Below are 9861 nucleotides of genomic sequence, written 5' to 3'. Positions count from 1 at the left end.
AAAAAATAATTATTATTAATGCATACTGACTTTAATAATAATCATTAGGGATGTCACAAAACTCAATATAATATCGAACCGTTCGGTACGACATCCACGGTTCAATACGCGCTTGTGAATTGCGGTTTTTCGGTTTTGCATCTAAATATCTTCCTTCCTTTTAATTCTCTTGGAATTTGCTGTATGTTTGCCCACGATTGTTAATGATTTCTATAACAAGATGGCGCCGCGAATGGCAGCCTCTGTGCTTAGCTCTCCAGTTGTTTTAGTGTTTTTGTTCGTTTTTCCTGTTTTTTGTTTTGCAAACACGATCAGTTTTACAAGGGCAGTTACATTAGGCAGAACATACCACAAAATCTCCTACCGGTTTTTGATTATTCGGACGTTTTGCTCAACATCATAGTTGGCGGAGCGGCGGCGCTTACCAAAGGCTTCAGGACGCGCAAGCGGGGGAAGCGCGTCGGCGCGCTCGTGAAGCTTCGTCAGCGTGGATTCAGGATGACACTGCCAGGCATACATTTGGCAAATCTCCGGTCTCTACCAAACAAAACGGACGAACTCCTTCTGCTCTCCCGGACAAATAAGGACTTCTCACACTCTGCTGCTCTGTGTTTCACGGAAACCTGGCTGAACGCGGCTATACCGGACAGCGCGATTCATCTCCCGGGATATCAGCTGTTCAGAGGAGACCGCGACGCAGAATCGACGGGGAAATCGCGCGGCGGCGGGACGTGCTTTTACATCAATGAGAGGTGGTGTACAGATGTAACAGTGTTAAAGAAAATATGCTGTTCTGATGTTGAAGCGCTTTTCATAAACGGTAAGCCGTTCTATTCGCCGCGAGAGTTTTGCTCGTTCATTCTCGTGAGTGTGTACATTCCACCGCAAGCGCACGTGAGCCTGGCGTTACAGAAACTCGCTGATCACATCACAGAGATAGAATAACAACACCCGGACTCTGTTTTAATCATTCTTGGGGATTTTAATAGAGCAAATCTCTCCCGTGAACTTCCAAAATACAGACAGCACATCACATGTCCGACCAGAGATAGAAATATATTGGACCACTGTTACACCACAATAAGGAATGCATATCACTCTGTCTCACGGGCAGCTTTGGGACTTTCTGATCACTGCCTGGTTCATCTTATACCAACCTACAGGCAACAACTTAAATCTGCTAAACCTGTAGCAAAGTCTGTAAAGAGATGGACCAACGAAACAGAGCGGGCTTTACAAGCCTGTTTCGAATGTACTGATTGGAGTGTTTTTGAAGCTGCTGCTACTGATCTGGACGAGCTTACAGAGACTGTTACTTCATATATCAGTTTCTGTGAGGATTTATGCATTCCTACCAGGACTCGCTTAACTTACAACAACGACAACCATGGTTCACTGCAAAACTCAGACAGCTTCGTCATGTCAAAGATGATGCTTACAGGAAAGGGGACAAAGTCTTGTATAAAGAGGCCAAATACACACTGGAAAAGGAGATCAAAGTGGCAAAGAGAAATTATTCCGAAAGATAAGGAACCAATTTCATTCCAGTGACTCTTCATCAGTGTGGAAAGGTCTAAAACACATCACCAATTACAAGACATCATCCCCCAGCACTTTCAGAATCAGCAACTGGCAGACGATCTGAACGAGTTCTTTTGTCGGTTTGAAAAGACACCATTTACACCTCCAACATCACCCCTCTCCCCCACTCCTGCAACTCCCATTCAAATCAGTGAAGATGAGGTACGCAAGGTCTTCAAAAAGAACAAAAGAAGAAAGGCACCAGGCCCTGACGGTGTCACACCAGCCTGTCCGAAAACCTGTGCAGATCAGCTGGCACCCATTTTCTCACAGATCTTCAATAGGTCTTTGGAGTTGTGTGAAGTCCCCGCCTCTCTCAAACATTCTGAAATCATCCCCATTCCAAAGAAACCCAAAATAACAGGACTTAACGACTACAGACCTGTGGCGCTAACATCTGTCGTCATGAAGTCGTTTGAGAAACTGGTTCTGGCTTATCTGAAGGACATCACCGGACCCTCACTGGACCCCCTGCAGTTTGCTTATCGAGCAAACAGGTCTGTAGATGATGCAGTGAACATAAGTCTACATTTCATACTGCAGCATCTGGACAAATCAGGGACTTATGTGAGGATCCTGTTTGTGGACTTCAGTTCAGCCTTCAACACTATCATCCCAAACCTCCTCCTGCCCAAACTAACTCAGCTCTCTGTGCCCACGTCAGTCTGTCAGTGGATCAACAGCTTCCTGACAGACAGGCAGCAGCTAGTGAGGCTGGGAAAATTCTCATCCAGCACCCGTACTATCAGCACTGGCGCCCCTCAGGGTTGTGTCCTCTCCCCACTGCTCTTCTCCCTGTATACAAATGACTGGACCTCCAAAGACCCCTCTGTCAAGCTCCTGAAGTTTGCAGACGACACCACACTTATCGGCCTCATTCAGGACGGTGACGAGTCTGCTTACAGACAGGAGGTAAAAGAGCTGGCTGTCTGTTGCAGTCATAACAACCTGGAGCTCAACACGCTCAAAACTGTGGAGATGATCATAGACTTCAGGAACCCCCCCCCCCCTGCTCTCCCCCCACTCACCATCATGAACAGCACTGTAAACACAGTGGAGTCATTCAGGTTCCTTGGAAATACCATCTCTCAGGACCTGAAGTGGGACATTCACATAGACTCCATTGTGAAAAAGGCCCAGCAGAGGCTGTACTTCCTCCGCCAGCTGAGGAAGCTCAACCTGCCACAGGAACTGCTGAAACAGTTTTACTCTGCCATCATTGAATCCGTCCTCTGCACTTCAATTACCATCTGGTTCAGCTCAGCTACAAATTCTGATCTCAGAAGACTACGTCGGATAGTCCGGACTGCTGAGCGAATCATTGGTACAACCCTCCCTACCCTTCAAGATCTGTACTTATCCAGAGTACGAAAAAGGGCTGCCAAAATTACTCTGGACCCCTCACATCCAGCACACTCACTTTTTGAACTTTTACCATCCGGTCGGCGCTACAGAGCACTGAGCACTAGAACGACCAGACACCGAAACAGTTTCTTTCCTCAGGCAATCCATCTCATGAACACTTGATCGTGGAACATACAACACTATACACTCTTTATTCATTTTTCCGTTATTTATTTAAAGCACATACTCACTTCCATTCAAATGTCTTTGCTATTTTTGCACATTGTCTGTCTTGTATACCTCTATACTGTTCTTTTTATAATATGTATCGTCTTGCCACTGTCATTCTGTAGCACTGTGGAGCTCTGTCACAAAAACAAATTCCTAGTATGTGCAAACATACCTGGCAATAAAGCTCATTCTGATTCTGATTCTGATTTCATGTGCTGAAATGAGAAAACGCTTCCACTCTTATATTTGAAAAAAATAACGCAACACGCAGAGCATCTTCCATTCTAATGACATGCAATGATAAGCCTTTCTAAACCTGTTGTCCAACAAAAGTTATAACAACAAGTTACAAAAACATTATAACTTGTTTTTAATTCACAACATCAGTCGAGTGTTTGAAATAACTTCCTTATGTTGTGATCTGATGTGGATTCTCATCACAGAATGAGGCAGACGATAAATTCTATACTCATATTCAATGTATGTCGATTAGCAATGGCTTATGAAAATACCCGAGATGGCTTGAAGAACACAGATAAACCATATATTATTGCAGACAAGTGTTTATTGTCCTTAGATTTCATCATTCAAAACGTTTACCGTTATATCTTGTTTTTAATAAGTTACAGCAATAGCGATGCTTTTATTCATATTAGAGAAGCTGGAACGGAACGTTATTAGAGCTGCTACTTTGATGCATGTGTTTTGTTTTGTTTATGCACAAGGGCGCCCTCTGGCATCCAGTATGAATGAAACCCATTCTATTTTGCTAAAAATCTAAAAAATTATACCTCTCTCAAAAGAAAAATTAAGCAGACACATACTAAACCACACTTTATCTAGTGTGCAGAGGTTTACAGGAGTATTTTGTTAATTTGTTCCAAAAAAACCCACACTGAAGTGGCAAGATATCAGAACCGAACCGAAAACCGTGGTACGTATTGAACCGTGGACTAACTGTATTGTTGCATCCCTAATAATCATATTGCAATCGAAACATATTTCTTAATTGATTAGTTATTTTAATAATGAAATAAAATAATTTTTGTTATTATAAATACTGAATTTTTATTGTTGTATTCAAAATTGATTATTAATCTGTTATCATTTAAAAAAAAAATAATAATATAATACGAACCAAATATTTACTTTATTTTATATACTAAATCTATCTTTTATTTTATTATTATTTGTTGTAAGTTATAATTTGTGTAATTTAAAGAGTATTGATACAATATCTCAGCTAAATATTTGCATTATATCTAAAGTAATACTTGTTTAAGTCAATTCAAGTTTGCAAATTTTTTTAAAAAGTATTTGTATTATTAGTTTTACATTGCATAATAAACACCAAGCCAAACAACAACAATAAAAGAACAAAATACATGAAACAATAAAGGACTAATAGTAATAAAAATAAAAAAATAAACACTTTTAAGAGCAATCAGGGCATATAGGCAGTTTTAGTGAAAAACAGAAGCACTCAAAAGGGGGCAGACAGCATACTGAAGCACTAATGATCAAAAAAAAAAAAAGTTTGTACATATTTTAGTTTTTTTGTTCAAAAATATACTGCCATTAAGTTATTTAATTTTGAACATCAGAAAACCACAACAGTTTTACTGTAGTTACAATAAACATATTGTATTAAATACTATGAAACTGTCCTGGAGCTCATTTCAGTCAGGACAGAATCTCTCGTCAGTCTATTCTCATTCATCAACACAGTTTCACTGATGATCCATAACCAACCCAAAACCCAGGATAGAGCGGCTGAGTGAATGTGGTGTGTTCTGTGTGGATGAGGATCATTGTGTCAGAGATGCTGTGTAGAAGGACAGAGTTCCTGCTCCGTGATCCACATACACTCCTACTCTATAGATATCATTCACTCCTGTTCTACTGATGATGGGCTTCACAGGGAGACGAGTCTCTATCTTATTGTGTGTGAATGAGTATCTGTCGGGAATGCAGATCAAACTCCAGGACTGAATATTATATCCAAACCTACACTCAACACTTGCTCCCTTCCTGCTGATGCTCTTATATGACACTGATATCTCCACATCTCCACTGCACTCAATCTCCCAGTAACAGCGTCCACACACACTCTCTCTACACAACACCTGACACACATCAAATCTGTCTGGATCATCAGGATACAGCTGATACTCAAAGACGTGTGTCACCTTTCTGTTGTCCTCAGACAGACTGAGTTGAGTGTTTGCTGTGTTTGGATCCAGTGTGTGAAAACAGGTATCTGAACACAAGAACAGAGACATTTACAACAACAATCACTACAGCTGTGTGTGTGTGTGTGTGTGTGTGTGTGTGTGTGTGTGTGTGTGTGTGTGTGTGTGTGTGTGTGTGTGTGTGTCTGGTTTAAATTTCCTGGTGGGGACATAAACCTGAATACACACACTCTCGTGGAGAACTAAATTGAGGTTCCCACTAGTACAACAGCTTATAAGCCATACGGAATGTATTTATTTATTTATTTTGAGAAAGTTAAAAATGCAGATAGTTTCCTATGATGGGTAGGTTTAGGTGTGGGCCAATAGAAAATATGGTTTGTACAGTATAGCAACCATTACACCTATGGAGAGTCCCTACAAGGATTGCAGACATGTGTGTTTGTAGACGTACATTTCTTCAGTCCTGCTGTAATCCTGGCTTCTCCTCCATGATCCACACTAGAAAACACACAGAGACACTTTCAGTCAGTCAACAGTTTCAGTTTAGTCATTTTAAAAGACAGAAGTTTAAACAGACAGATTTTTAAAAAATCTTAGAACGAAATGAAGCTTAAATAAATGGTTCCTAAGGAGTTGCTGTGTTGTTGCTAGGGCGCTTGGGGTGGTTGCTATGAGATTGATAATGTATTCCAGGTGGTTTCTATGGTATTACTATGTGGTTGCTACGGTTCTTGGGGTTATTGTTAGGCTGTTTCTATGTAGTTGCCAAGATACTTGGGATGGTTCCTAGGGAGTTGTACTGTGTTATTGCTAGGGCACATGAGGTGGTAGCTAGGGTGTTGCTGTTCAGTTGCTAATATTATTATCACATTGCTAGCCTGTTTAGAATGGTTTAGCATGTCCTAGACTACTTGCTGGGCTCTCGGGGGGTCCGGGGGCATGCCCCTCTGTAAGATAATTGTACATTTTACAGTTAAATTCATCATCTGGTACACTTTGAGAACTCAAAATGAAGAATACCAATAAAGGTTCAGATTGAAAACTAAAGAAAAGAAAAAAAAACTAGTAAATTGATTTTGATTGAAAGGTGAATCAATGCTTTTTTTAGTTGTGATATGGTGTCTAAATCACACTCACACTGGTATATTTAGAAACCAAACAAATTAGAATATGATGATAATAGTAATAGTGTTATATTACTATTCGTATGATAGTAATATTTTACCTTATTCTACAGTAGGGAAATTACAATATTTTGTCCTAATTTCTAAACTTGCAAGCAGGGCCTAAAACTTTTTCACATCTGCCATTTTAATCAGAATAATTTTAGAATTAGAAAATTAGAACCAAACATGATGTAGCATGAGCAGTTTATATATATATATACACACACACACACACACACACACACACACACACACACACACAGACACACACACACACACAGTGCCTTGCGAAATTATTCATACCCCTTAATTTTTTTTCACATTTTGTTATGTTGCTGCCTTATGTTAAACTACTAGCCTGAAAAAAATCAAGACCCTAATCTATTAAGATTCTGTCTGGCATCGAGCAATGAAAAGGGCCTAACTCGAGGGGCGGCACCAAGCATGCATTTGAAACTCTCACTGCATGCAATTGGATAACACCACGACCAATCACAACAATACACGCTTAGCTACCAGCAGAGCTAACTGATAGATTAAACTCTTGCCGTATCCAATCGACAAAACAGCTCAGTTAAACTGTGGCAAACTGATTGGAATGAGTGTGATTTAGAAAGGCACAAACCTCTCAGAAAAGGTCTAACAGCTGAAAATGCATATCAGAGCAAAAACCAAGATAACTGCCTGTGGAGCTCAGTGACAGACTTGTGTTAAGGCAATGATATAGAGAAGAGTTCAGAAACAAATCTGCTGCATTGAAGGTTGACAGAAGCATTCTCCATAATGGATGACGATTGGAACAACTAGGACTCTAGGAAATGTCTGCCAGCCCCCATCCAAGCTGACAGAGCTTGAGAGGTGAAAAGGTGAGGCAAAGAATGGCAGATAATTGCCAAATGTGCAATGTACTGAGTTAAGGGTATGAATACTTATGCAATGTACTTATTTCAGTGTTTTATTTTTAATAAATTTGTAAAATTTGCAAATCTGGTTTTTGTTTTGTCATTATTATGGTGTATGGAGTGTAAATTGCTGTGGGGAAAAACTAATTTAAAGCAGTTTAACATAATGCTGCAACAAAACGTGGAAAAAAATGAAGAGGTATGAATACTTTTGCAAGGCACTGTATATAAACACCTGTGAGCCATTTTGTCTGACATCTGGACATTGTCATACTGTGTTTTTATCAGAAAACGTGGGGTTGTGGGAGTTTAAATTACACTTTTGTCAGCTGGAGTTTGAATAGTATTGGCTCATTTGAACATTCATCAATGTCAGTCTATGGGATTTTGATGATTTTTAATCTTAATTTTTATAAAAACCCTAGGTCCGATAAGTTAGAAAAGATAGAGTAACCAGAGCCTGACCCGAGTTGTTGGTTGTGGTGTTACAGCTCTATAAGGAGATGAAAAATCTCAGAAATAAAAAAATATTGCCCATAACACATTGTAGAAGGATTTGATTAGAACTACAAACATGCATAAAAAGTGTTTAAAAACTACAAGCATGGCTGATAGCTGGAGAAAGGGATTTAAGTAATAAAGGTGCATTCACGCCATATTAGAATTCCCGTAATTATGAGCGTTCACGTCCTAGTACAACTTGCAATTACAACTTGTGAGCTGGGAGTCTTTTGAGAGCTACGACTTTTACCACATAACCGCTGTACCACCAGACCAACGTAGGCTCTGTTTAGGCGTTGATAGCTTTGCCATAGAAAAAGCATAATTCCAAGTCCAAGGACGTGAACAGCTCCAAGTAGGACGTCACATGTTGTCATCTCAAAATTACAGTAATTACGATATGACGTGAACGCAACATAAATTATCAATGTCTAACCTCATGAAAAAAAAAACAATCTGACAATACAGGACAGAAACACAGGTGTTAAATAGCTGATCTAACGAGCCACAGCTAACACAAATCAACAATGAAAGATCACAGCCACACACTCTCAACACAGAGAGAGAGCTAGAATGAGTCTGTGAACCCATGAACCGTGACAATGAGTCAGTGCCTGAGAAATACAGGTTTTCTCAGTCACTTTGGTGCATTTCTCAGTTTGATGTTCACTTGATCTCATTTCTGTCTAGGAGAAAGATGTGAGTTGAGAAGGAGATCTCATGTTTGTTTTTCCTTTCCTCTGGGAGGACTCACATCAAAAACTTGCTTGCACTGCTCACAAAATATCTTCAAACCCTATCTATCTATCTATCTATCTATCTATCTATCTATCTATCTATCTATCTATCTATCTATCTATCTATCTATCTATCTATCTATCTATCTTCAAACCTTATCTATCTATCTATCTATCTATCTATCTATCTATCTATCTATCTATCTATCTATCTATCTTCAAACCTTATCTATCTATCTTACTAGTCATGCTAAAATCATGCTAGTGACTTGCTAGTCATGCTAAAATCATGCTAGCGACTTGCTAGTCATGTTAAAAATCATGCTAGCGACTTGCTAGTCTAGCTAAAATCATGCTAGCGACTTACTAGTCTTGCTAAAATCATGCTAGCGACTTGCTAGTCATGCTAAAATCATGTTAGCGACTTGCTAGTCATGCTAAAAATCATGTTAACGACTTGCTAGTCTTGCTTAAATAATGCTAGCAACCGCATAGCAACACCTTAGCAACCACCCTGGGTACCTTAGCAACCGCATAGCAACACCTTAGCATTTATTCACATTCAAACTATTTATATATTCTAACTATTTATATCTATAAATCTATCTATTTTCAAACTATTTATATCTATCTAGCCTATCTATCTTCAAACTTTATTAATCTAACTAAAACTATTTCAAACTGAAAACCTTTAAACTTTCTTTAAACTAAAAGCTTTTAAAACTAATTAAAACTTACTGGCTAGGCTTTCTCAAGCCAACTTAAAGTTTGCTAACAAACTTTTTATCTAGTTCTTCTTATTTTTCTGAGCGGAAAAATTTTGGACACCTACTCCTCCTAGACCGTTCAAGCTACATACTCCAAACTCGGGTCAGATCTTCATACTGTTCAGACTTAGTGTGCTATATCTTTTCAGACTGTTTTGAGTTATGGTTTTCTTAAAAATTAATATTAAAAATCATAAAAAGGTCCCATAGACTTTCATTGACCAAAAGTCCATGTCTGTTTGAACTATGTTTAATGTAAACTGCTAGAAGCCATTGATACTCAATTAAGCTTTAAACTATCTATCTATCTATCTATCTATCTATCTATCTATCTATCTATCTATCTATCTATCTATCTATCTATCTATCTATCTTCAAACCTTATCTATCTATCTATCTATCTATCTATCTATCTATCTATCTATCTATCTATCTAT

At 38.9% G+C, this 9861-nt stretch overlaps 1 pseudogene; it reads right to left on the bottom strand.

Annotated features, from left to right (window-relative positions):
* Positions 1 to 4875: 4875 nt before the first annotated feature.
* LOC141333942 (protein NLRC3-like) overlaps positions 4876 to 9861 on the bottom strand; it is a 31209-nt pseudogene continuing 26223 nt past the window's right edge.

Source organism: Garra rufa, chromosome 4 (assembly GCF_049309525.1).
Source record: "Garra rufa chromosome 4, GarRuf1.0, whole genome shotgun sequence".
In the NCBI taxonomy this organism is placed as follows: Eukaryota; Metazoa; Chordata; class Actinopteri; order Cypriniformes; family Cyprinidae; genus Garra; species Garra rufa.
Note: the sequence above shows the minus strand (reverse complement) of the source record. Positions and strands in the feature narration are given on the sequence as shown.